Here is a 26,305-nt window from a genome sequence, read left to right as displayed (position 1 = left end):
AAGTTGATTTAAATCATTTTCCTGGGACTGAAAAACAATACTGTGAGCAAGCAGGGTATTAAACATGGTTTAACTTCACAGCAGGAGAATTACACCCTGACCAGAATCAGGCTCTTGCCAAGCCAATTGCATATTGTTCCTCTCCAAGATTTCCATTGTTCAGAACTTTTTCAGATTTGAAAGACATTCCTTTTTTACATATTTCAAAAAACAGTGTTATAATGCATAGTTATGCACTATGATTAAATATATCCTTTTCTAATGAAGTGAGAGAAACAAACTTCTGTTCTAAACTGCATGTTTTCTGTACGTATAAGCATAACCCCATCACTTTTGAGAGGGAGCTGAAGACTGTCAAAGGCCACCAGTGCCTGTTTCCCCGGGTGGGTTCTCATAGGGTCCTGCCTAACTTCTTTTCTGGTTCTGCTGTGAATATGAACATTTTAAAAGGAACTCTTATGGGTTTTATATTCAGGAGAGATTTAGTGGTTTTCTGCCATGCAAAACATTATCTACAAAATTCAATGTAGCTTCTGAAGGGAATGTAACTGTCATTACACTACATCCCTTCCTTTTCCTTTTCCCTTCCCTCCCCACCCTTCCCCCTTCCTCTCTCCTCTGCTCTCCTCTCCTCAAACCACTCCAAATTATGCTGTTGCTTTACCTTACTGCTGTGATGAACTGTAATAGTGTTTCGAGAGTGACTGTCACACAACACATCCACACAAATTTTTGTCATGCTATTTATTTACTCCATTCAGACATAATGCAACCTATTTTTACAGTATCGGGAAGTGGGTTGACATTAAAGTGAATGTCAGTTGACACAAAACTATGCTTGTCTTTATTGTTCATGTTGGTCAACCTGATAATACTGCTCTGGTTACAGGATTCTACTAAAAGCAGTGAAGTCATGTTAAATTACTAGCTGTTGCCACATACTAAGACTTGCATAGTTAGGTATTTATGAGATGCTACAGAAACTATCTTTGAGGTCTGAAGACTTCTCACCAAAAACCCTGCGGAACCTCCTCACAGATTTTATATGCAGGAAGTAGAGGTAGGTAAGATGAGCTGAGTAAAAGCACTGGGCAGGATTCACATACTAATGGACTGAAAAAAAGCTACAAAAATGCAAATTAATTTTCTTTTTTTATATGAAGAGCATAGATTTCAGTCCAATACTTTGTGGACTGATTTCCTCCACCTGCCTTTTATTCAGAGAAAACATTTACTAGAATTCAAAATTATGAAATCTGAATGAGCTGACCTTCCTTGTTATAATTTCAGGGCTAGCACCTTCTCTGAAAAGGACTGAACCACCATGCATGTTTGTTGGTGGTTTTTATTGGGCTCAGATCATAGTTCTTATTTATTCTCTTACCCATTCTTGTAATTTTTGCTTCTTCAAAGTAATCTTTAGCATTCTCCTCCCTTTCTAGTGCTGCTTACACTCCCCAATACTGGTTTATCCACACGCTGACTCTGCTTCTCGCTCACTGTAAAACTTTGGTCCTACTTTTGCCTGGGCACCTACTGATTCTGCTGGCTCTGACACTCTGGCACTCTGTCCTGCTCCACCTTCTCCCACTGGGTTTCCTTCCTCCCCCTCCCTCTAATGATTGCTTTCCCTAAATTCCAGTCATTAGAAAGGTCAAGAACAGACAACGTCACAACCGCATGGAAAAGTGTTTCCTCTACTCCCCATTTTAAGATAATCTCCGTTCCAGAAGGTTACAAGCATTACCTGGTTGCAAATTGCTAGTATGCATTTGCTCTAAAATTAGGCAACAGAGTGTAAGAGCATTAAATTGCAAAACAGAGAGAGACAGCAGAAATTGCCGTGTTGCTTGTTACAGCTGCCTGCCACACCTATAATTAGCATTGTCAGACAATTCCCATTCCATGGTGTTTTTTTAGTTCTGAATACTTTGCCAGATCTCCATCCTTGTAGCTTAAATTTTCCAGCTGGACACCTGCTTTAAGAAAGTATCAGTCCCAATGGTGCAATAACGTATAAGAATGAATCCAAAGAAAAGCCAGGTTTTCTCACATCTATTAGTGTTTAAAAACGCAGATAAACTTTTCCTTTGAAAACCTTTATATCCCCGTATTTGGGGATAGAAGTTTGAAGCTTAGCAGGGAATAACCTGATGTAAGAGAAGACCTTTTTCTCACATAGATGGGAGGAGAGGAGATGGGGAGGAGGGTAGCCTGATACAGGAATCTCAAGAATTGAGTTTTGGAACTGAGGAAAAAAGGTTAGGGCCAACAGGAAAAAGCTTTCTACACAAGGCAGAAGGATCAAAGCCCACTAGGATCTTGTCCCCTTCAGAGAAATCATCTCACCATTCTCCTGCTGTAACAAACATGACATGGGCAAACTAACCCCGTCCACTCTAGTGAGTACACACAGATATGATAGGAATACATCAAATTAATTTAAAGTTTTCAAATGGCTTACATGGGGCATCAATATCATTGCCATGTTGGTGAAGTCGCTTCTTGGCAATTAAAAATCTAATAAAGTAGGGTTGATACTGTGAAGCATTTTCTGTTTGTCTGTTGAGCCCTGTGAAGTGGCACACAACAAACCTGCCACAGACAAAAAAAAAAAATCTGAGGCTGCAGAAAACAAATAGGAAATGGTGCAGCTGCTTGCATTACCTTGTCTTCATCTCCTCTGCACTACAATATATTTGCTCTACAATATAACCTTTCATTGCAGGAATACATACCATTTGTTTGTGAAGACCTTGTACCTCTTTCAGTGCACACAAGATCCTACTCAGAGATATCTTCAAGGGAAGACTGTTGGCTCCTCAGCTTTGCTTCTTTTGCTGCAGAAATTGTAAAGTGTGTGGTAGATTTATGTCTTCCAGAAGAGAAAGGATCATTCCACAGCTGAACACTTCCAAGAATAAACAGATTCTATATTTGTCTCTGCCACAGACTTCCACAAAAGGTACTTTATGGACCTGTGTTGTTTCAGGGATATGTATAGCTCCCTAGTACATGTAAAGAGCAAAGTGCCTGTGGTTAATAAATCCCTCAACTATGCTTGTTTTTCAGCCTGCCTGCCATCTTGTCCCCAGACACCTCAACTGGAAGCCTGAATCCCTACTACCCAGAACACATGCCAGCCAGAAGACTGGGAATCAGAGATGGCTGGACTGTCATGTCCTCACAAAAATGTGGGAAGGAGTCAGAGCCTGCAAATCCTTCGGCCCCAGAGCTAGAAACAGCAGCTACACTGACATCCAGATACTTGCATTGAATAAAGGCTTTAATGACAGAGGAATAAGGGACGCATTGTTTATTTTTATCTACCTAACTGCAAAGTCATAAGTAGAGACAAAGTACTCTTTGCATTTCCTGCAGCTGAAACTACCTCTGTTTCCTCCTTCTGGTAAAACTGGACAGCCACTGCACGTGAGTCATCCTGCAGCAAACACACACCTTTTTCTGTAAGTGCCAGGGTCCTAAGTGCACCAAGAGGCCTTACTGGTGTTGATGAGCATCACCTGGGGCCTCTTCTGCCACCCTGCCCGTGGCCCAGGACCCTGTTTCAGATCAGTCCAGAGCCATCAGTCCCCACGCTAGTGATGCCATAGGAGTGCCAGCTTCTAGCCCTGCCTCCTGCACAGACTTCAGATCCACAATGCAGCTCTGTCTCCAACCCTGTCTCTGCCCCCCTCTCCTTTTGTTCCCAGATGGACACCCTGGGTGGATCCTTGACCTGGGTCATCACTCCCCCAGTCTGGGGCTGCTGATGGAGCCTGTTACCAGCACATGGCTCTGCCCACCATGTTTAGCCCCATGGGAAAGCACCCCACTGGTTAGGGCACAGACTGCACTGGGGCGATTGTCAGCCCCAAGGTCCCAGTCCCACAAAGGAGAAAGGTGCTATGAAGCATTAGATAGCCTACATTTGGGTTCACTTATAACACACTTAGTCTCCAGGTAAGAACTGGGTCAAGCTGTGACAAGAAATCATTCTTCAAAATACCAGGTTAGACAGACACTGCCAAAATCCTGCCTCTCTTGGACACAGGGTATATGCCCTTTAAATTCCTGTTTTCTTGTTCTTCCATCTTGTAAATGCTGTTCACCTTCTACCAGAATCATCTGGTGACTCAACATCCCTAAGAGTCAGTGTTCCTCATTCATCTCCCACACACCTCCCCTTTTGAAGAGTATGAAGTACCATTAAAACACCTTTTACAAAATGCTTTGGCAGTGTGTCAGAACCCTCCTCCCCCAAACACCTTTTGCTTTCACAAACTGTATCTGAATTGGACACTGGCACCTATAAAAAGCACTGTCTTGAGTGCCACCTGACAATGAGTCTTCAGCAAGGCTATAAAACAAGGGCACTGACAAACACATGCCAAAACACAATGCCCATCAGTTTGAGCATTTACAAAAAATATTCCAGGTTATATAACCAAGGCAGCAGTCCTATATGGTTCCTCAGCCCCTTTTACGTCAGCCTCCTATCAGAGTTGGCATTCAGTGTTGGCTTTGTGCCTTTTTCCATCAGTCAGCCTTGACAAAAGAGATATCACCTGCCCCTTTGCCAGTTTTAACACCAGAGACAAGATGCTGAGCGGCCACAGCAAGTGCAAACCCTGTGGTGTGATGTAATTTGAGGTAAGCAGAGACAATATTTTCCAGGAAAAGTGTATCCAAAGCGGACGTAAGCCCACTGAACCTAAAGCATGAGCCTACAGATTAGGTGATAGGAATATGGCCTGATAATTAGAATGCCAGATGCTCACCCCAGCTCTGCTACTAACATGCTGTATGACCTTGAGCTATTTCTCTCTGCTCACCTCCATCCTTTTGTTCATGCCAGCTATTCCAGTTAGAAACGTAACGCTTTCTCCAGATATCTCATTTGACAAATCCTGTTACCATTCCCAGCATTTTTTACATGGTATGATCACCTCCAGTGACTTGGCACATTCCTGCTTGGCGATTTTCATAAGACAAGTCCACACCATGCAAATGTGCGCTGCTTGCTGGTGGTGGCTGGCTCCTGGAAAGGGAGTTGTGATCTTCCTCTGCAGCAGCAGTTCCTGACTCTGTCCTGGCTAACGGGCAAGTGCAGGAGGAGGCATCTGGGTGTCTGACAGCTGCCCAAATGTCTGCTTCCCGTCCTCTCCGGGATAAAGACAGCAGGCTGCATTTTGTTGCGTGTACCACTTGGATGTAGCCAGTAGCTCTGCTAGCAGCTTCCAGCCTGGGGACACATGCTACAGCTGCCTGAATCAGTACATGTTTGTAAAACAGTCCACTGCTGTGAAGGAAGGCCTGCTGTGCGTCCAACAGTAGTCTGCCCCTGTAGCACCTCATCAGACTTGGGAGCCCAGAGCAAACTCAACCAGCACTAGCCCAGAAGTGCAGGCATCACCTGGCCCTGCATGCTGCAGCTATAGTCACATGTGCAACTGTGAAACCCTGGAAAAGACCATCCTCAAAGAGATCTTGCAAGCGTGGGGAAAGGAGGGGAAGGCATAGGAGAAGGCTACTGTAATCTCGACAGCAAAGGTACTGCAATGGCAGCTAGTGGCAGTGGGCAATTAAGTGACTGAACTGATCAGCAAATTTAACTAATCTCAAATGCCAAATCCATTTCTAAAAATCCCATGGGAAGCTCTTTAAAAATAACAGTTGCTGCAGACAGTGAGTAAGACAGGTGTCTATTGTCCTGTCTTTTCTGACTGCAAAGAATTAATGGTTTCATTTTTATTTGTATTCTTAATACAGACTGGGCGAGGAAGGAGTCATGAAGCAGAACAACTGTGGAAACTGCCTCTACAGAAACATTTAGTACCCATACCTTTTCCTGCACTGGTTTCATAAGGAGTCGTTGCTGGGTAAAGAGACAAATCACTAGGCTGGTGCTTGCAGGTCACAAGACCTTTTTCAATGAAACTAATAATGATAGTGACAGGATCTGATATACAACAACATACGTCTCTGGCCATCACTACATCCAGCAGTTCAGGTCTAAAGTAGAGAGAAGGGATGAAGATAATTCATGAAGAGCAAAGACGACAGAGTTTTAGTTTGAGATCTTAGGCCATGTGGTATAAAATGAACTATTCAAAACAGAATGGGCAAGTAATTATAGTACATTCTTCCACTGTATTTTTTTTGCTTTTATTTCTGAATTTCTCTTTCCTAAAATAGAACTTAAAAAAACTTAATACTTCAGATATTTGAAGATCTACAGTTTCTCTCATCTCCTGTTTTGTTTAGAGCCTTTTCATAAAAGCATGAACAATAAAGAGTCAGAAAGAAGAGGCGAACTAGGAATTCAGCCACTAGTCCCAAAATAGAACAGGAAGAGATGGTAGTCTTGCTTCCTGACATGAAAGGTCCCATGAGGGAAGGCAGCAGGCTTAAAAAAGAAAAACCCTCTTCCTTCCAAGTCACTTCGCAGATTTTCCCAAATATTTTTCAGACCAAATTATTGTCAACACCAAATCCTTCTCCACAACACTTTTGCATTAAAACAGCATTTTCTAGTGGAAAACTTCTTCTGTCAAAATGTCATGACCAACTCTATTCAACTACTTCTGTTGCCATGGAGATCATCTCACGGTTACAAATAGAGTATTAGAAATAATATTTTCTCAGTCAAGCTCCTCCTTGCTTACCCAGCAAAGGAGCTGGACAAATCACTGCTCCCAAGAGCATTCACCTGTGAGGAGGGAGGGGCAGGCCAGCCTGAAGTGGAGATTACAACATTTTCCAGGCAAGTTGAGTCATTTTGTGAGATACTTAGTCTACTTACAAACAGTTATTCCTGACTTTATTTTTTAATTTATCTTCTTTTTCTAGATAAACATATCTGGGAATCTTTAGGCCCTGGGTAAATGTTTAATGATGTTCTCCTCTAAAGGTAACAGGCTGAACTCTCCACTCCCATGTCTGCATTTTAAGCTAATCCTTTTTCCCCTGAAAAAAAATAATCCTGCCTTTTTATGCCTTCAGTTTATATGGCCTATATCTCTGTCTATTTTTAGAGAGCAGGGAATGGTAGACAGCAGATAGCTGTTGATACGAGGCAGTGCTGGGTGACAACCAGGCTCCAAGGATAGTAATTAAACTCCTTTTGTTAGTAGCTCTTCCAGTTTGACCCTTCAAAGTATAGATCATGCCAGTCTAGACTTAGATATAAAATTTCTTAGACAACGACATGGTCTTGTCTGTGTTTGTACAAACAGATGCACACACCTATTTACTCAGATAACAGTAATGGGCTACATCACTCCTGACCTAATAAAATCAGCAAAGTAGGGTGTTTTAAGCAGTATCCCTTAGAGGAATTACTCTGGGACATATCTGTCCCACAAGAGGGAAGAGCTCTCTTCATTCTGTAATACAAGACAGATCCACCTTCTGCTTTCATTCATGAATATAAGGGCCTCCCATAGCTGCCTTTTTGAATCCACAGATCCCTTGTGTTCTATCTTTCCTGACAGCAGTTTTCATGAAGCTTCTTGATTATCAGTTCCAAAAACAGCTCCTCTCCACCTATCAAAGGAATGTCCTCAGTACTCCTTGCCCTAAATGCACCCAGTCCCACTATTTCTAGTCTGCAAATCCTCAGCAGTATGGTTAACTCTTCTCTAAGGCAACAGGAAACAGACCCACAAGTGCCACGGCCACGGGACATTAGGCACTCATCCAGTACAAATTTGCTCTGCTGCTTCAAATGCAATAAAGCATTTTTGATGGATTAATTTTGCACTGGCACATTTTATGCCAGATCAAGCACTGCCTATCTTTGCATGGCCACTCTAAAGCCTGAATAAACACACAAAGCCAATATCCAACCCACAATGCACCCAACAGAAATGTGATCATGTGCCCATCCACCATCTGGCTCAGGTTTGTACTGCTGTGTGATCCAGGAGGGGGTGTGCTGGGCAGGACCAGCCATGGTACTAAGGCCTGGAGGAATTCACAGTCATAAAAGTGGGGGATTCTCCCCTGGATCATGGGATTATGACTGGGTCTGTGGAAACTGCCTTTTGGCAGGGCAACTTCTGCTTTTCTAGCCAGCACCACCTTTGGTTTGCTGTCCTCCCAGGGGTGCAGGAAAGGGCCCACACCTCAGCAATGCAGGCTAACTGGTTGTACCTTCAAGGTTTGGCCTCAGCTCTCTGAAGTAGGGCAGTTTCATCATCTTAATGAGGGGTGGACTGGACCACTCCCTGGTGACAATATCTGAACTCTTCAGAGTAGACTGTTCACAATGATTAACAGACTCTGTCGTTCCACTTGCAAAGCTATTGATGATAGGTTTATCACTCCTCAAACATGTCTTTAAGTTGGAGAATTTTTAGCTACCCATGGTTTATAGCTTCCCCAACCTTTGGCCATGCTGTGTTTAAGCAATTCAATGAAAATGACTGCTTCAGCAACAACTGAAGATAGGAATTAGGGAGTAATCAGTGTGCTTTCAAGACCTAAGTGGTCAATAGTGGAATGAAATACTCCAACCTGCTCACAGAGTGAACCTAGAATGCTCTCACAGTGGCCTTACAAAAAACAAAAACAAAACAAACAAAAAAACCCAACAACTAAACAGTAGTTGTGCAGGTCTCTGGTACCTTTCCAGTAAGGCCAAGGAGGCAAGAAAAAGGCTTTGCTTTTTCTAGGGAAGGTGGAAAATCTGAGACCATAGTTCCACGGTAACAAACTCCTGGCAAAAACATCCCGTCCTGGAGCTCCACCTTCACCTCCCATTGGCCAAGAAGGTCCTTCACAGCTGCACTGTGAAACACCACCCCTGCACCACCACTTCTGACACCCTGTTGTGAACCCCACGAAGGAGACAGTCCGAGTTAAAAACAAAACAAAGGTTATTTTTTAACATGGATTAGTTCCTTGATCTGGTTCATGACTTCTGTGTTGGCTGATTGAAAGTCTAGTCCCTTCCAGTGCAGGCAAGGAAGAGAGTATATGGGGGTACTAGAAGAAGGAAGCAGGAACCTCTTTATCTGGCACTGTTGCCAAATGCCTCATACTGTGGACCACAGCCAGAGGTCCTAACCTCTAAGAGATCCAACCTCTTGAAAAAAGTCTACCCAACCTCTAAGGAAAAAAATCAGGCTGTCTTGTGCTGTCTTGATAGGTTTGAATGTGGCACCTTGCTGAACTACTAGGCAATGCTGTCTACTTCTTGCCTAGCAAAGGATCCTTCAATTCATAATGATTTTGGCAACTGGCTCTTGACTAAGATTCTTCCGTTGTAAAACAAAGAGCGCTTTCTTTATATGACAAATACTTATGATGACATGAGAAATGTCAAGGAAATTGTGAGGAGAAATCAACAGATACTTAGGAGGAGAGGAACTTGGACACAATGGAAAATGGGACCATAAAAATACCTAAGTAAGTTTGTTTCAATAAGTAACAATGACAAAAATTCATAAAGCAACTAGTTGTTCTTCTGGGAAACCAGCATAGTGACCAAATTGCTCCTCAACCATACTATGATCTAAGAAAATGAAATAAGTAAACTGCATGTATAGCCCTTTCTTAAGTCACCAAAATACTGGGCAATAGCTTATCATTGTTTAACATAATTGCCTAAGGCTTTTAATTCAGCTGTATGGTCATCATAAAAATACTCTATGAACTGTAACCACTGTACTCAGCAGATGCTAACTTTTGCTGTGAGATTTTAGCCCCAATTTAGGTCATGTGACTAAGGTCAAGGTAAAGAGAAGATTTTTACCAGCCTCTCTCTGCCCACATCTGTAGTGAAGAAATAAATCTGTGTCCTGGTTTCAGCTGGGATAGAGTTCATTTTCTTCTTAGTAGCTCGTGCAGTGCTCTGTTTTGGATTTACTGTGAGAATAACGTTGATAACAACAACTAAAACATCAGTGGGTTAAGTAGCGCTTACTCTAAATCAAGAGCTTTTCAAGTTTTCCATGCTCTGTCAGTGAGCAGGTGCACAAGAAGCCAGGAGGGAGCAGAGTCAAGACAGCTGACCTGATCTAGCCAAAGGGATATTCCATACCACAGAACGCCACACAGTATATAAACGGAGGGGAATTGGCTGGAAGCCACCGATCACTGCTCGGGGACTGGCTGGGCATTGGTCAGGGGGTGGTGAGCAGTTGTATTGTGCATCACTTGGGGTTTTTTCCCTTGGATTTTATTCCTCTCTCTCCCTCTCCTTTTCATTACAATTATTATTATTTTATTTTATTTTTTTACAATTCTATTTCAATTATTAAACTGTTCTTACCCCAACCCATGGGTTTTACCTTTTTCCAATTCTCCCCATCCCACTGTGGGGGGAGTGGGGAGGGGAGTGAGTGAGTGGCTGCGTGGTTCTTAGTTGCTGGTTGGGGTTAAACCACGACAATCTGCCTTTAGTTGTTTGCACCCGTACTCAAAAAGGGAGCCAATAAAATCAGGAAATCAGTCTTCAGTGTTTCCCAATAAAGTGTATCTGCTGGTTCAGATCTGTCAGGTTTTGTAGGCCATTAAAAAGTAGTCAGTGAGATCAAAGTGTAAAAGAGAGAGCTTGGTCTTTAACATGTCCTGTGCATTAGACTCTTTTTAAACGTTCCTGCTTGAACCTCATTCTGGAATAGCCTCATTAGTATGGCTTATGAATCATTAATTCACCTTGTCAATATTATCATAAGTTCTCTTCTATAGCTTGCTAACTATTCCCTTTTCAGAGAAAGGAGAAACGTGGTGCAGTTAAAATAAACCACTTCAGGGATGTGAGCTGCATTCATACCTACGCTGAAAATTGCTCTGTGGTTTGCCTGCAAGCTCTCCTATCAGCTACCCTCAGCCTGTTTCTGAGATTTGGCAATTCTTGTGTCCACATAAGACTGACTCTTCAGATGGAGGACTGAGTCTTGTGGGCAGACTAGTGTAAAACGTACAGTCCTTAAATCAAGGATGAGAAAGCCTCCCCAGCAGGGAGTTGTCCCCAGCCATCCACAGCCTATTCATGCACACTTAGGAACCTAAAAAAGGATTCTCATTTAGCCTAAAGACATTCCTACACCCTAGGATTAGCCAGGAGAAAGAAGGGTTCAAACCTGCTGTGCAATTCAGCACTTCATGTTTGGTATTTTAGGTAGCTGCAGACTGCTTTGCATCTCACTCTGAGACACCTGCCTTTCCACAGACTGCTTTGAAGCCACGTGCTCTGACAGCAGGCTGCGAATTCCACCCGGGGAGCGGGGACCTGCAAGGTAAGTGCCACTTGGACAATGCTGAAGTGCCTCTGTGGATTTAGCCATTGGTGTCTAACCAGCGCCAGAAATAACTATTACTTTAAGCTGGCAGAGTTGCAGTAATAAATCCACAACTTATTTTTCTGTTAATTGTGTCAGGTAGTTTGCCACTTACCACTACTCCCCATGCTCCCTCTGGGCCAGATTTGTTATTTGTTTCAGTTTGATACCAAAGCATTTGCAAGTCATATTCTTCAGGGTCATAAACTTCCCCAGTGGTTAAATTAACAGCATGAAATTCAAACTTGTATGACTGACAAAACTGGACTTTGGAAAACTACTGTCTTTTTTTATTATTATTATTTTTTCAGGTCCATGGTGGGGACAAAAGTGCTATAGGCATCATCCCATGTGGACTTGCCTTCTGTTTCGGTTTGTTGATCTCTTTGTTCAGCTTTACGATTATGGGACACACACACAAAAAATCATTATAAAAGGAAAAACTGCCATTTAGAGTAAACTCTGAAGAGTATTTTGGTTAAGGATATGAATTCTCCTACTGTATTACTTTCCACTCTACTGCTAGGCAAAAATAAAAGCCAATCCATGCAGTCCAAAAATTAAATAACCTTACAGAAATAAAAGATTATGTTACTGTACATTTGACAAAGAAAGGAAATATTTTAAGATTTATCTCTGAATATGCATGAGAAAGATATTTGTGTGGTTTATCCATGTTCAGTAAGAAAACAATTTCCTTTCATCCCAGAAGAGCACCCACCAATAAGACAAGGAGACCAACCATGCTTACAAGCCTGTGTCAAGCTCTGCACCTGCGTATGATAAAGACAGCTACATGAAAGGATAAGGGCATCAACGGGCTGATGATAGAGACTTAAGCCTCCTAAATCACATGGCAAAGATAAATTAGAACTATCTGCCACCTACATCAGATGGTGAAGGAGGCAGGAACACAATGCCCTGGATACCAATTAGTGGCATAATGGAGCCAGTATCTCATGTTCTAGTGTGTCAAATTCCAGCAATGCCAGTGAGATCAGAACAGAAGTCGCAGCAAGGTCACGATGATCTGTCAGCAGGACAGCTTCAGCCAAGTACCGCATCCTAATCCCTGTCTGCTGAGAATCTAGCAGAGGAGAAATTCCTGTAGTTAAAATGCATCTAAAGCAATATCCTCCAAGGGCATTAGGCTGGAAGCAGGATAGTGCTACACAAGATAATAAAATGCAGTTGATTTTAACTGTTAAATGATTGCTTTTTGTTTTGATACAGGAACATGCTGAAGTCTGCCTATTCACGGAAACAGCAAGGACATCAGTGTGGCAGGGACACACTACAATACACCCACCTTCAAACCACACACCACCTCCCCCACTTTCAACCTGGAAGAGCCAGCTCTGTATGGAAAGGTGACTATGTCCATACTCCCTCCTCTGGTAGCTCACCCTGATGAGCTAGTCAGTTCAAGATATAGTAACTGAAGCGACAAAGTGCTACACAAATGTTTTATCCTTCCAGCATCACTTGTCAGGCACAGAAATAATGTACCTGCTGTGCAATGCATGAGGCACAAAGCAAAACCCCATGTCTTATCTTTTGCCAATCCCAGAGGTAATTAATCAGAGCTTATCCACATGTGCTAGCGTACCCTTCTACAGTATGGTCACACTCGCAACGTTCGCATACTTCTGTCATGTTTCACACCTGCCCTGAGGCTGTATGTAGCCACAGCAAGCAATACAGCTGCCAGAGCAAAGACAGCAAGGAATACAATTTCTCTAACACACTCAGAGTGCCTGGAAAGTAGGACAAAGTCTTATGTTTGGGCTGTGGTATGGTGCACTGGAATTGTTGCTTTGTACATAGATACAATCCTTATGTGCATGTAACAAAAATAAACATTCTTTTTTTTTTTTTCCATGTGCATTGAAAATCCTTGATGCTGAAAAAGTAGCTTCCCTAATTTGGTCAAAATATGTGCAAATATAATAGAGAGAAGGACCCACTCCGAGGGATTAGAAGACACATTAGTCCCATCCTTGTTCTTTTTGAGGTCTACTGGCTCCTGTTGTTTGCTCATTCTGACATTAATCTTCTGTCTCTTGAGAATTATTCTGAGAGGGACTTATACCCAGGGAAGAAATCTGGAGTTAAATTTAACTTCTAATTACTCAGAACAGTTGTTGAAGTAAAGGAGGTGGGTAGTGGGCCCATTGGTAGAAGACACAAAAGCAGCGGTGCTTATGCTGTGCCCTTTTCAGGCTTCTGCAAGCTTTCATTCAGGTAAGGTTTCACATTGCAGCTGACCAGACCTAAGAGCCAGATCTTGCTGCTACAAGGGGTGGGCTGCCTCCTCTGCCATTCCTTTCCATGCATTCTTGCTCCATCCCCTGCGTGGCTTGGCAGCTCGGTTGAGCTGCCCTGGCTCACTAAACCCTCAGAATAGTATTCACTTGCTCGTGCTGAATTATTTTGTGGGTTCAGTGAGCTGAACGGGCCCACCAAGGGCAAGAGGAGTGCAGAGAAAGAAGGGGAGAATTGTGCAGCTGGTGACAGAAGGAAGAGTAGGCAGAGGGGAAGAGAGGGAGTTATGAGATAAACTAGCTTTTTGACATGACAGTGACCTTTAGATCTGCTGTGCTATACTGACACCTCACTCTTGCAGGCTACAATGGAAGAAAAAAACCCAGTTTATTTACAGTGTATGAGGTGACACCTTGCATTCATACCACAGAAATCTTTCCCTATCTTGCACTGAAGGAATTCAATTAATCAAGTAGCAGGACAGGGACTGCAAACTACAGAGGTAGACAAGAGTTGTTTTTCTTACAAAAGAATTGCTGACTGGAAATCTTAGCAAGTGAAAAATTCTATCTTACTCCTTTCCAGAAAGAAATGAAGTCAACTAAGCAATAGTCTGGTATGCGATAACCTAAAGGCTGTCTAAATAAGCAAATGGTTTGAACAGGTAGGGAAGCATGCAAACACCTGGCAATTTACATTTGATCAAGAGGTAGACACAACGTTTTAAGTCTGTACATAAATGCTTCTCATTTTGAAAAGCCCAACTAATTCACCTGCTGTGAAGTGCTAATTTCCTCATTTTTCTCCCTTTACCAGTTATTTTGAAGCACATGGATGAAAAAGGGATCCCAGAAATTAGTAGAAGGAAGTAACATTTATAGCCTTAGCAAAGCCACTCTACCAACTTAGAGCTACAGCTGTGGTCGCATGGAAAACCTACACAACAATAAAGCCCCACTTGCTTTTTCTGCCCCCTCATACCTGAAGGAAGAAAAAAAGCAGGAAATCCATTAGCAAATGGGCAACGGTCCTATCTCCAAACAGAAAGCTGAAGGTAAGCTTTCAAGATGAAGCACAATCCTTATGTTTCAAATAGTTCTTTGATGCAGGAATAAAGGCAACTGCCTCCATCCTCCCGTCCCAAGATGCTGAGTCCTAACCTGTGCTGCTTATATTTTGTGTGATATACATCTTGTAAATCAAAGCTAATCTTTTTTCCAGGGCACGGTAAGGCCACTTACCTCTCCCTTTCTTTCTCCCTTGTCTCTTTGGTGGTTACCTGGGTGGACTAGTCTTTGCAGATGCCATGTTCATCATGAGGATGCCCTTGCCCCATACTCCCAGTCTATAGCTGTAGAGGAATTATAGAGAAATACAGGCAGGCTAATTAGCATTGATAATATACAGCTGTGGGCTGGCTTTAGGGGGGGTGGGTTGGCTGACATGAATAATGTGCAGCTGTGGCTGGTTCCTGCTAAGTAGTTCAATAGCTGTAAGGGGAGGAATATATGAAGAGGAGTTTTAGATGAAGTGAGACCTGGAAGAAGCAGAGGAAGAAGAGAGAGAAACAGAGCACCCTGGATGTTAGGAGGGACAAGGAGAGGCCCTAGGAGAAACAGGGAGAAGTGGGCCCACATGAGGAGAGGCTGGCTAGAAGGAAAGCTGGGAGAAAGAAGACTCCAGATGCAGCAGAGGCAAGAAGCAGGGTGAACTGGCCCAAATAGGATAAAGAAACAGCACTGACAGTAGATAAACTGTTGAAACCTTGTGGGGGATTGGTGACTGTGCCAGAGCAAGGTGTGGGAGCTACTTATTGAAGTTAACCTGGTATGGGATGGTAAAAGCCTTGCTGTAGCCAGCTAGTTTTGATAGTGCTGCGACATACAGCCTGTATCATTGCTGGAATTTTTACCACTGGATTTCCAGCCACTACCCCTCAGCCTCTTTATCTCTTCTCTACACTGGTCTTCAGATCCCTCAACCCTCTGGTCAAACAGCAGCAGCTTGATGTTTGATGTTCCTTCCTCATTACTAAAGAGGCAGTTTTAGCTCTCTTCAGCTCAGACTGACACCAGGCATCTGATGTATTTCTGCAGTCAAGCAGTTGGTATAAAGGCTCTTAGGTTTCTGAGGGCCCACTGCTTTGCTGCTTAAAATGTAGATGAAAATTAACAGATTGTAGGCAGGTTGGGATAATAAATGCCAAGAAAAGTCTTTATATCTCTCATTTCAGGCCAATGATGCAAAGAGCAAACCGGCACAGGTAAGTGGTGTATGGGAGTGAGTGCCCAGAAGGCTTGTGGGTAGGTGTTAAAAGATTGATTACTTCTCTGTGTGAGTACATGTGTTCAGTGAATCCACCTGGCACTAACAGCTGATACAAAAACCACCAAGGTAGCTTATGATAGTGCTTTCATACGTGGCTCTGACAGTTGCTTTAGATACAGCAATGCATCCCATGTTGAAGAGGAAAACCCAGGTTAAATACAGAACTAGCACATAATGAAGATAGGACCTGATGAATCCCTCTCAGTAGCTGAGCCTTCCCTCATTAGTGAGGCAGAGAAGCAGAGCAGTAATATTTCTGTCACAATGCAAAGACTAATTGAAGAGTGAGGCAATCAATTGTTAATGTTATAGCTTCTCTAGCTGCTATAAAAGTACAACTTTGTCATAATCCATTCATAAGAGATTTCTCATTGTGCCAACACATATGGCTTCTTATGCTATTGTACTTCCATATGGAATTAAAGTCAGCAGCACAGGAAGTTTGAGTGAGCAAGCATGAAAAAACATCAATAGCAGGGATAATGCCATAACATAACAAACACTTATCCACCATGAATAGCTCCCACCAGAGGAAAGATGTAATTTATAACTTGTCTTCAGTCTCAGTTATAAAGACTGACAAATGAAGAAAGACTTTCTTCATTTCTCCTGGAATCTTGTTCTTGATGAAGCTATTGAATTCAAATACCGATCACCTGACAGCCTCCTCTTTAGATCTACTCAGCAATTCATTTACTACTTAAAACCTTCCCAATACTGACAAAAATAAATAAGATTTTGCTGGATAATTTAAGACTAAGAATCTCTTCTCTAAATTTAGCAAGTGCTGTGTTCTATTGCTTATCATGGTGGACATATATTGGATGGATGAAAAACCCAACATGGTAGGAATGTATTTCAACATAAAATGCCCATCATAAAGTTATTAAGCCTGTTCTTGAGGGGCTAGGCAGACAGGATAAGCAAAGCCTTCTGAAAATAATGGATGACTTCAGAGTGTGACATCAGCTCTGCGCAGCTCATAGCGGTATATGGTTACACCAGATATCTATTTTGCACAGACAGGTCTCATGGTAGGTAAGTGTGTGTTACATGATGGACCCACGTTGAATGGTGTCAGGTTTGGTTTCTTCACTATTACAGGAAACTGTTCAGGTGACCAGAATCATGTATTATGTATAAATCAAGCCCTCACACAGTATGCCAAAAGAAAAGTTACCTTGTGGGTAGCAATAGTAAGTGCACTGATTACGGTACCAACGCTTCCAGCATTCACACTTGGTCATTTTAACCAGCTGCATTAATAGGTAAGCAAGATAACTCCAAGACAGAGCCTACAAATATACTTAAAGATGGAGAAGTGGGGATCAGGAATTCTCAGCCCTGTTTCCACTTCTACCACTGCAAGGTGAGAGGTCATATGGCAAGTCATTACCATCCTATTACCATTACCACCATGCCTCATGAAAAGCAAAGATAGTTCATTCTCCCAAAAAAGAAAACAGACTGTCTAGTACACAGAAATACTGAGAACAGTAATTCGGGAACTAATGTTTTATCTGATCTTGATTTCAGCCTGCTTCTTCCATTATATGATGTGTCCATCACTAGCAAAAAGAAATTCACATATATAAACAGCAAAATATTAGAGCATAAACCTCACTTTCCAAATCAGAGCTTTGTTCTTGTTCCTTTTCTTTTTTTGCTCTGTAAGATTAACAGAATCCTATCATTCTAGTGCAAGGATGAAACAGAACAGATCACGTGCTCCAGCAAATGAAACAAAGCAGAAAAAAATAGACTCATATATGACTAAGCAGAGGAAGTCTGAAGACACACAGCAGTTATAGAAGAAAATTAAAAATAGTAACGACAAGCCCAGTGACTGAAAATGTGAGTTATGAAACAGACTCTTAGCACATATGAATGAATGCTTTCATTTTTATACTGGAAAAAGCGAAATCTTTTCCTTTCAAGACAGTAAATTTTAATCCAATTGTTAAAAAAACCAACCAGAGTGTTCATAACAACTGCATTCTCATTCAAACAAATGCATGTCTCCTTCAGTTTGCTGATGCTTTTCTTTAGTGGCAATGCCAGCTTAAACTCCCACCTTCTTCGCACCACCAGCAGTTTGATCCTGTTCTCTTTTTCATGAGGGGAGATGTTTGGGAGGTCCCAGGGTGAACAGATTTCAAGCTGACTGTACCCTCAATCCCCACCTAAACTCTGCTTTTTTTTCAGCTGGGTCAGTTCTCCAACTGCACAAGAAGCAGACTGGGAGACTTCAGAATTAAACTGCCTGAAACATGGGGCTGGTGCCCAGAAAATGCTTAGGACAACTTAGACTTGTCATCACTTGCCTTAATCCATTGTTCTAGAAACACTTTGTTTCAGCATCAGCTGGCTCTGCCTCTGAGAGAAGTAGTCCCTCACCTCATGGGTCCACCTGCTCTCTTCCATCCCATGTCTCCATTTCCTTTTAGCAGACACAGATGTCTTTTGCAGCTTTACAATAAACGGGACTGTGGAACTTACCCAGCTGAAAAATAAATTTTGCCTTTGTTTCGCTCAAGTCAGTTCTCAAGGGATGCATCTGCCACCTATTTCACCCATGTGTACAAACCTGAGGGCACAAGCGAGTGCCTGGGGACAGGGAACCCCAGGACTGTCTGAGACTGGCTTAGCTAATGTACGTGTCCATGGGATTACAGCCCCGTGGGCCCCAAAGCTGCCCTCCTTGGCTGTAGACATGCAGCCACTTGTTTCTTGTAAATGTATACACAGCAAGAATGTTAACAGATCAAAGTAGCGACCCATAAATTAATAAATCGCTCCAGTCACTTCCAGTTAATTGGATGATTTCTTAACATGATTGCCCAGTCTGACAATAGATACCTGTGGAACTATATCACTCAGTCACTTGTAATTAATGATTCCTGTCAGCAGAGACAATCAGATAATCCTATCAAGTCAGCTCTAGAAACATTGATGAGGAGACACAATTCGCATGAAGCCAGAGATGACCCACCACTCCTGCCCTTTGTTAATGCACTGATCTCTCTCTCTAGAAAACAGAAGGAGTGAAAGCAAGGGAAAGAAACCTAGTATGCTGATAGAGAAGACCATTCAGGAGACCTCTTCAATCAACTGGCATGTCACAGTACTGAGAATTAGCAAGGGCAAAGCAAACTCATTGCTGAAAAACAACATAATTCTTCAAGGCTGACAGAGGAGACGCACACAGAATCACACAGAATGGTCAGGGATGGAAGGGACCTCTGGAGATCATCTAGGCCAGCCCCCTGCTAAAGCAGGTTCACCTGCAGCAGGTTGCACAGAGTCATGTCCAGGCAGGTTTGGAATGTCTCCAGAGAAGGAGACCCCACAGCCTCTCTGGGCAGCCTGTCCCAGTGCTCTGACACCTTCAAAGTAAAGTTCTTCCTCATATTCGGAAGGAACTTCCTGTGTTGCAGTTTGTGCCCATTGCCCCTTGTCCTGTCTCTGGGTACCACTGAAAAGAGCCTGGCCCCATCCTCCTGACACTCGCCCTTAAGACATTTGTAGGCATTGATAAGATCCCCTCTCAGTCATGTCTCCAGGCTAAACAGGCCCAGCTCTCTCAGCCTTTCCTCATCAGGGAGATGCTCATCATCTTGGTAGCTCTTCAGTGCACCCTCCCAGTAGTTCCCTGTCTCTCTTGAACTGGGGAGCCCAGAACTGGACACAGCACTCCAGGTGCAGCCTCACCAGGGCAGAGCAGAGGGGGAGGACAACCTCCCTCGACCTGCTGGCCACACTCTTCCCAATGCCCCCCAGGGTCCCATTGGCCTCCTTGGCCACCAGGGCACACTGCTGGCTCATGGTCAGCTTGGTGTCCACCAGAACGCCCAGGTCCTTCTCCCCAGACCTGCCTCCCAGCAGGTCAGGCCCCCAGCCTGTGCTGGTCCACCGGATTATTCCTCCCCTGGTGCAGGACCCTACACTTGCCTTTGTGGAACGTCATTAGGTTCCTCTCCACCCAACTCTCCAGCATGCCCAGGTCTCTCTGAATGGCAGCGCAGCCTTCTGGTGTATCAGCCACTGCTCCCAGTTTTGTAGCATCAGCAAACCTGCTGAGGGCACGCTCTGTCCCTTCAGCCAGGCCATTGATGACTAAGTTGAACAGGACTGGACCCGGTCCTGAGCCTTAGGCAACACCACTAGCTACTGGCCTCCAGCTGGACTGTACACGGCTGATCACAACCCTCTGAGCTCTGCCACTCAGCCAGTTCTCAGCCCACCTCACTGTCCTCTCACCTAACCCACGCTGCCTGAGCTTACCTGTGAGGGTGTTGTGGGAGACAGACGTCGAGGCAGACAACATGCATTGCTCTCCCTTCATCTACCCAGCCAGTCATTTTATCATAGAAGGCTATTTGGATGGTCAGGCATGATTTCCCCTTGGTGAATCCATGTTGATTACTCCTGGTAACCTTCTTTTCCTCCACATGCTTAGAGAAGACCTCCAGAATGAGCTGTTCCATCACCTTGCCAGGGATGGAGGTGAGGCTGACTGGCCTGTAGTTTCCTGGGTACTCCTTGCACTTTTTGAATGCTGGAGCGACACTGGCTTTCCTCCAGTCCTCAGGCACCTCTCCTATTCTCCACGGCCTTTCAAAGATGATGGAGAGGGGTTTAGCAATTACACCTGCCAGCTCTCTCAGCACTTAGAGGTGCATCCCATTGAGGCCCATGGATTTGTGGGTGCCAAGTTTGGTTAAGTGATCTCTAACCCAGTCCTCCTCAACCAAGGGAAAGTCTTCCTTTCTCCAGACTTCCTCTCTTGCCTTCAGGGTCTGGGATACCTGAGGGGTGGCCTTGGCAGTAAAGACTGAAGCAAAAAAGGCATTCAGTAGTTCCACCTTGTCTATGTCCTTCATCACCAGGGCACCCACCTCATTCAGCAGCAGACCCACGTTTCCCCTAGTCATCCTTTTCCTACTGATGTACTTGAAGAAGCCCTTCTTGTTGTCCTTGACATCCTTCACCAGATTTAATTCCAAACAGACCTTAGCCTTCCTCATTGCCTCCCTGCATGTTCTGACAACACCCCTATATTGCTCTCAAGTGGCCTGTCCATTTTTCCACATCCCCTCAACTTCATCCAAAAGCAAAGAGACGAGTGGCGGTAAAGCCATTCACTCATCTAGTCTAGGTAACCAGAATCCAAAAATACAAGGGGGACAAGTTCCCAAGAACTTATGAAATAAACAGTTCACAATGTGTTGGGCAAAGGGGACGAACAGCACTGCCAGTGCAAGGGAGGAACTGGACAAAGTACATAGTGCTGGCACAGATCCTGCTGCCTGACTTAAGCCTCGTCCTGAGCCTGAAGTTTCACACTCAGCTGCTGTGACAAGCCATGCACTGTGTCCTCCACGGGTGTCATTGGCTCTTCTCTTCCTGCCTGCTCCTGCCCTTACATCAGCTGTAGCGCTTATCCAGCCAGACGCTAACTCAGAAGAACAGGATGATCCACATGAAAACTCACTAATATATTTGCAGGGCAGGACCACTATTTTCAACAGCATCTTGGTCTTAAGCTCACTGTGAAACCAAAAGTAAATCTATGGCAGATGTCTGAACACCAAAAATAGCCTACAAGACTTACAGTAGGATCACAACTTATTCTTCCACTGCAGGGAAATTATTTGGATTTTAAGAAAGGATGACTGCTTCTTTCTGTAAATACCTCTAATAATGGCAGACTTCCCCTCTCCTAAACCCTGCTGATCTGAAACTCTGTCATACTGCTGGACATCTACTGAATGACTAATTGGTCAGAAGCCCCACTGGGTTAAATATGTGGGCAACCTGATGGTGTCTGCAGATTTCAAAGTGAGGATACAGGAAAAGGATACTGGAAGGAAAACCAAAAATTTCTCAGGCTCTCTTGGAACATTCAAAATATCTTTTTCAAAATATTGGGTTTAAAAAAACCCCAAAACCTAACAACAAAATCCAGCCCTCCTAAAACTTTGAACACATTATTGCAGCTACTCGGCTGCTGAACTCCAGGACTCCTCAGGGTTAGCAAGGAGAGCTAACAGTAAAAAGGGAGTCAGGGTGTAAGTCCTACAGTACTCTCCAATTTACCTACTGTGTCAGAGTTTTTCACCAGAATAAAAACTGCTAGGTCTCTGAACGAGGGCCAGGAGGCTTAAGCAGAGGTAAACGCCTCTACCTCCTTGAACCCGAGGAAAAATCAATGTTAGAGGGTGCTCCCCAACTGGAAGATTTTCCTCACCTGTGCACAAGAGCAGAGGTTATCAGTCCCTCTCTGTTGTATCATTCTTTACTTTAGCAATAAAAAAAGATTACTACTGATCAGCTGTGCAAAACTTGGGCAGTTTTGCAATCTCTCCAGGCAGAAAGTTATCAAATGAGTTCTAGCACAAGCTGGTAATTGTCAATGGCATCTGAACCTATACCTTATGGCCATGGCCACAGTACTTTCCTACACTATTTTCTCCTCTCATTTTTCACTAAAAGTTAACTAGCCTTTGAGACTGAACAGCCCAAATTCTAGTGGGTAACTAACCATGGAAAAAAACCCTGAACTGCAGCTGACACTAGCTGGTTCCTAAAACACAGTGAGAGAGGAGAAAGGTGAGAGGAAAAGACTGAGTGTGATAGCAGAACCTGCCTTCAGTGCCGAGCCAAGCAGCAGGCTGACGTTCCTGCCTTCACTGACTTAGAAGGCAACTGCTTGTAGAAGATATTTCAGGTTTAGCTGGCAAAAAACCCCCATTGGTCCACTGGCTCAGGGACTGACAACAGTACCTGTAATTTCACAGCAGCACTAGTAATAATACAAACCTTATATTTCGTGACCTTGCTGGACTGGGTTCAAAAGCCAAGAGGTATGATACAAACAAAGGTTCATCCTCTCTCTCTTTGCAGTGACCTTTCACATATTTGAAGACTGTTATCATATTTCCCCTCAGTCTTCTCTTCTGCAAGGTAAGCAGCTCCTCTCAGCCTTTCATCACTGACTGTGCTTTTGAGACTTTTGATCATTTTTATTGCGTTCAAGTTAACTGTAGTTCTAAAAATTAATCTTAGTCTAAGGAAATGTTGCAACTGATATATCACTGTGCTGCACCACTGCACAGCAACAGCCTTAAGCGACCTCTAATTTTACTGCCAAACAAGCTTTTCAGAAATCAAAACTATCCTGTGAAACAGACCTTCCTGGGTTTTGTAAAAGTAACTCCATGATCCTGCACTGCTGTAGCACCAAATCAAGGATCTAACAAGGATCTAATACGATAAATGTACTGCAAATGAAAATGTTCAAAATGTCTTTTTATTTTGAAAATGTGAAGTCAGAAAGAACTACCTGTAAATCTATCACCATAAGACTGGAGGGATGTTAAAAAAGAAAATAAAGAAAAGGAAGTAAGGTGGCAAAGTCAGAGTATTTGTGCCGAAAAAGGAACAGAAATAGCCTGTCACCATGAAGAGACTGTTTACAATGGACAGTTTTTCACCATATTGTTTATTGGTGCCACTAAGCTAAAATAAAAATCAGCCTGCTCACTCTAGGAAAGAAACAGGATGTTCACCTCATATTACTGAGGAAAATGCATTGCCACTGCTCTTTCATGGCTTAAACCGTATTGCAGAATATATTGAGTTCAACTAATAAATATCCATATTTGGTTTTGAAGTTGCATATACGCAGAACTCCTCACATAGCTATGCGACAATCAGGCACACTGAGTATCTACTATTTCTACAAACTGAAATGCAAAAAAAAAAAAAACCAAAACAAAAAAACACCACAGAACAGGAGGAATACAATTCCGGCAGCTGCTGCAAACTACATCTTTATTCAGAGATCTTCCAAGATGCCTCTGAAGAAGGGAATTTATAATTACTTAGACTTTTCTTGTAACATCCTGTAATCCAGACACACTCATTAAAGCTGTAACTTCCCTTCAGTTTGGTAGGAAACAACCAGCATTCTTTTCTCAGAAACCTCAGAGTTCAAAGTATTGAATTGAAGGAGAGATCTGTACTTTAAAGCAGCACCAGCTTTGGGGGCAGGCTAGATTGTGCAGAAGAATTTCATTTACCCAACTATTTGACTGGTTCCTAATTTTTTAAAAAAAACAAAAGTGCGCATTTGAAGGAATCCTGGTATTTTGTTCATTCTAGCAAAACCTGCTTGTGTCAATACTTCTATTTTCAACAAATATCCTGCTGAACCAAACAAGCACATAGCAAATAGCCCTTTCTTAGGGTGGTTAGAAGGAAAAATACCCTGTGGCTGCAGATGATACCATGGAGATGATACAGCTATTGCTTTAATAGGTCATTAATACTGTCCCACACAACATTTTCATATTCAAACATGGGAATGTTGTTAAGTTACAGATATTGTATGCTGTCTGCAAAACAAGATGGAAAACTGTATTCAAAGACAAATTTTCACTAGAAGATTACTATAAGTAATTTTACAGCCTGAGAGTACCTTCCATCTGCCAGCTTGTGCATGAACCACTTTTCTCCCTTTTCAGTTTGTCAGCTTATTTCTGAGAAGCCAATGCATTGTATTAAGAATTTAAGAGCACAGGACCCTCATACTGCAAATGCCAAACTCTCCCACGAATACAAGACTCACATTCATGCAATAACAGTATAAACAGATGTAGTGGATGCAACTGCAAAGGTATCTAGTGTTAAGTACATGTCCTTGTGAAGTCACTTAAGACCATCTGTTTAAAAATTTCTTATGAATGCCTCATTTAATTGACAGAATGCCAATAGACAGAGGGCAGTGTTACCTGCATAGATATCTTTTTCTTAGTCAATCAAACATAAAGGTGTCTAAAAACATTAAAGTAAAAAAAAAGAAATCCAAGAGTTTTTGTATGTCAAGTACAGTATATGAAAAATAATGGTTTTCTGGTATTGGCATAGTCTCTTACTGCTAGAAACAACTGTACTTCAAGGATGACTGTTGTACTTGTCATATCTGAAGTCTAAATTTAAACAGAGATCAGGATGACAAGGGAAAAATCTTCACATGAAATTTGTGCAGCTGGATATATTGGTTTCAGAAGTTTTCATTTAAGACAAAAATGAGAAAATGTTAATTAATTCTAATACTTATACCTTATTTGATGAGGAATGAAGGGAATCAAATTTGTGACAATCTTCCCTTTTCCTATTCCATTTATTGTAAGGTACTAAAATGCATCTTTTATTCTTTCCCCTTAGCATAACCCGATTTCTGTAGTTTCTAATTGTAATCACATTTTTAAACTCCTTACCACAGACCTGAATGACAAAACACATTTCTGATGTTGGAAGATACCCTCTCTCTACCACCTTCTTCAGCTCCAATAATTATTATGGGTCAGAAGGAATGCAAGCCTACAGTTTTAAATATCTTCTAATGTCAAAAGGCTATTACTGAAGTCCCTTCAGTTCTGCCTACTGTGAAAAAAATTAATAGCAGGACAAAAGAAACCAAGGAATAATGAAGAATATGGCCACTCAGCATGTTATCACTTGGCACAATTCAGAAACTGCATCCAAGCAGATTCATCAGTATCATCCAGTAGCTCCCCTGCCAATAATGCTGCTTCGTCACTTGTGGCTGGATTCCACTGGTAACAGCAAGCATGGGAAGCTGGCTTGATTCTTTCGGACATCATTTTACCTTTCATTCAATAGGACTCTGAAAAATTCCATGGTTCTTCAGGGGAGCAGATGAAACAATGGGGTTCTTAAAAACATAAACCAGGATTTTTTTTCTTCAGTCAACATTATGCAAGACTGAATAATCTAGGCAAAAGGACAGCAAGATATGTCTTAGGTCCATCAGATGCACGTGGTGTAAAACAAGCAGCTCACAGCACACCAATAAGAGATGGGTTTCATGTCTGGCAGCAGCACTATTTTAGCTGGTTTGAACAACGTCTCCATCTTAGCTCCCCCTACGTGTTGCCAGCCAAGCTGTCTGAGCAACCAAGCAATGACCTTGACCAGAGAGGTGATCCATCTGTAAAACAACCCAGCAAAACAAATGGTTATTTTCAGATGGATCCATTCCCAGTCCTGTTAAGTGTGCAAGTGCCCAAACAGATCCAACAGCACGATGGAAGAAGCACTGCGTGGGCAGGAACAGGAAGCTGGGAGCAGTTGACAATGGCACTTAAGAAATACACAGAATGACGCTTAAAATACCACAAGGATAAGAAAGCCTGGCACAGCCACACAAATACAGGTACTGCAACGTTGATCCCAGTCTTACAACACATCAGATCCAGCAGTGAAGCTGACTTAGGAAGGCCCTGTCCCTCCAGTGGCTGTTTGCCTGTCCCTCAAGTGTGCTCATCAAACTATTTCTATGTTGGACTGAAAATCAGCTCAACAAAAGCAACCGGAGTAAAAGCAATGCTTGA

The 26,305-nt window shown here is 42.8% G+C and overlaps 1 long non-coding RNA gene across 3 annotated transcripts in view; it reads right to left on the bottom strand.

The window, feature by feature from the left end:
• Positions 1 to 320: 320 nt before the first annotated feature.
• Positions 321 to 26,305, bottom strand: part of LOC119148948 — an 86,428-nt gene continuing 60,443 nt past the window's right edge. For 2 of the 3 annotated variants that reach the window (XR_005104541.1, XR_005104543.1), the window contains 2 exons: positions 2,739 to 2,840; positions 321 to 426 (listed from right to left, as the gene is read on the bottom strand). This is a non-coding gene — a long non-coding RNA (uncharacterized LOC119148948). Of the gene's footprint in view, positions 427 to 2,464; positions 2,596 to 2,738; positions 2,841 to 26,305 lie in introns of all 3 variants that reach the window. The other variant, XR_005104542.1, reaches the window with a different exon arrangement.

This window comes from Falco rusticolus, chromosome 5 (genome assembly GCF_015220075.1).
Source record: "Falco rusticolus isolate bFalRus1 chromosome 5, bFalRus1.pri, whole genome shotgun sequence".
Lineage (NCBI taxonomy): Eukaryota > Metazoa > Chordata > Aves > Falconiformes > Falconidae > Falco > Falco rusticolus.
Note: the sequence above shows the minus strand (reverse complement) of the source record. Positions and strands in the feature narration are given on the sequence as shown.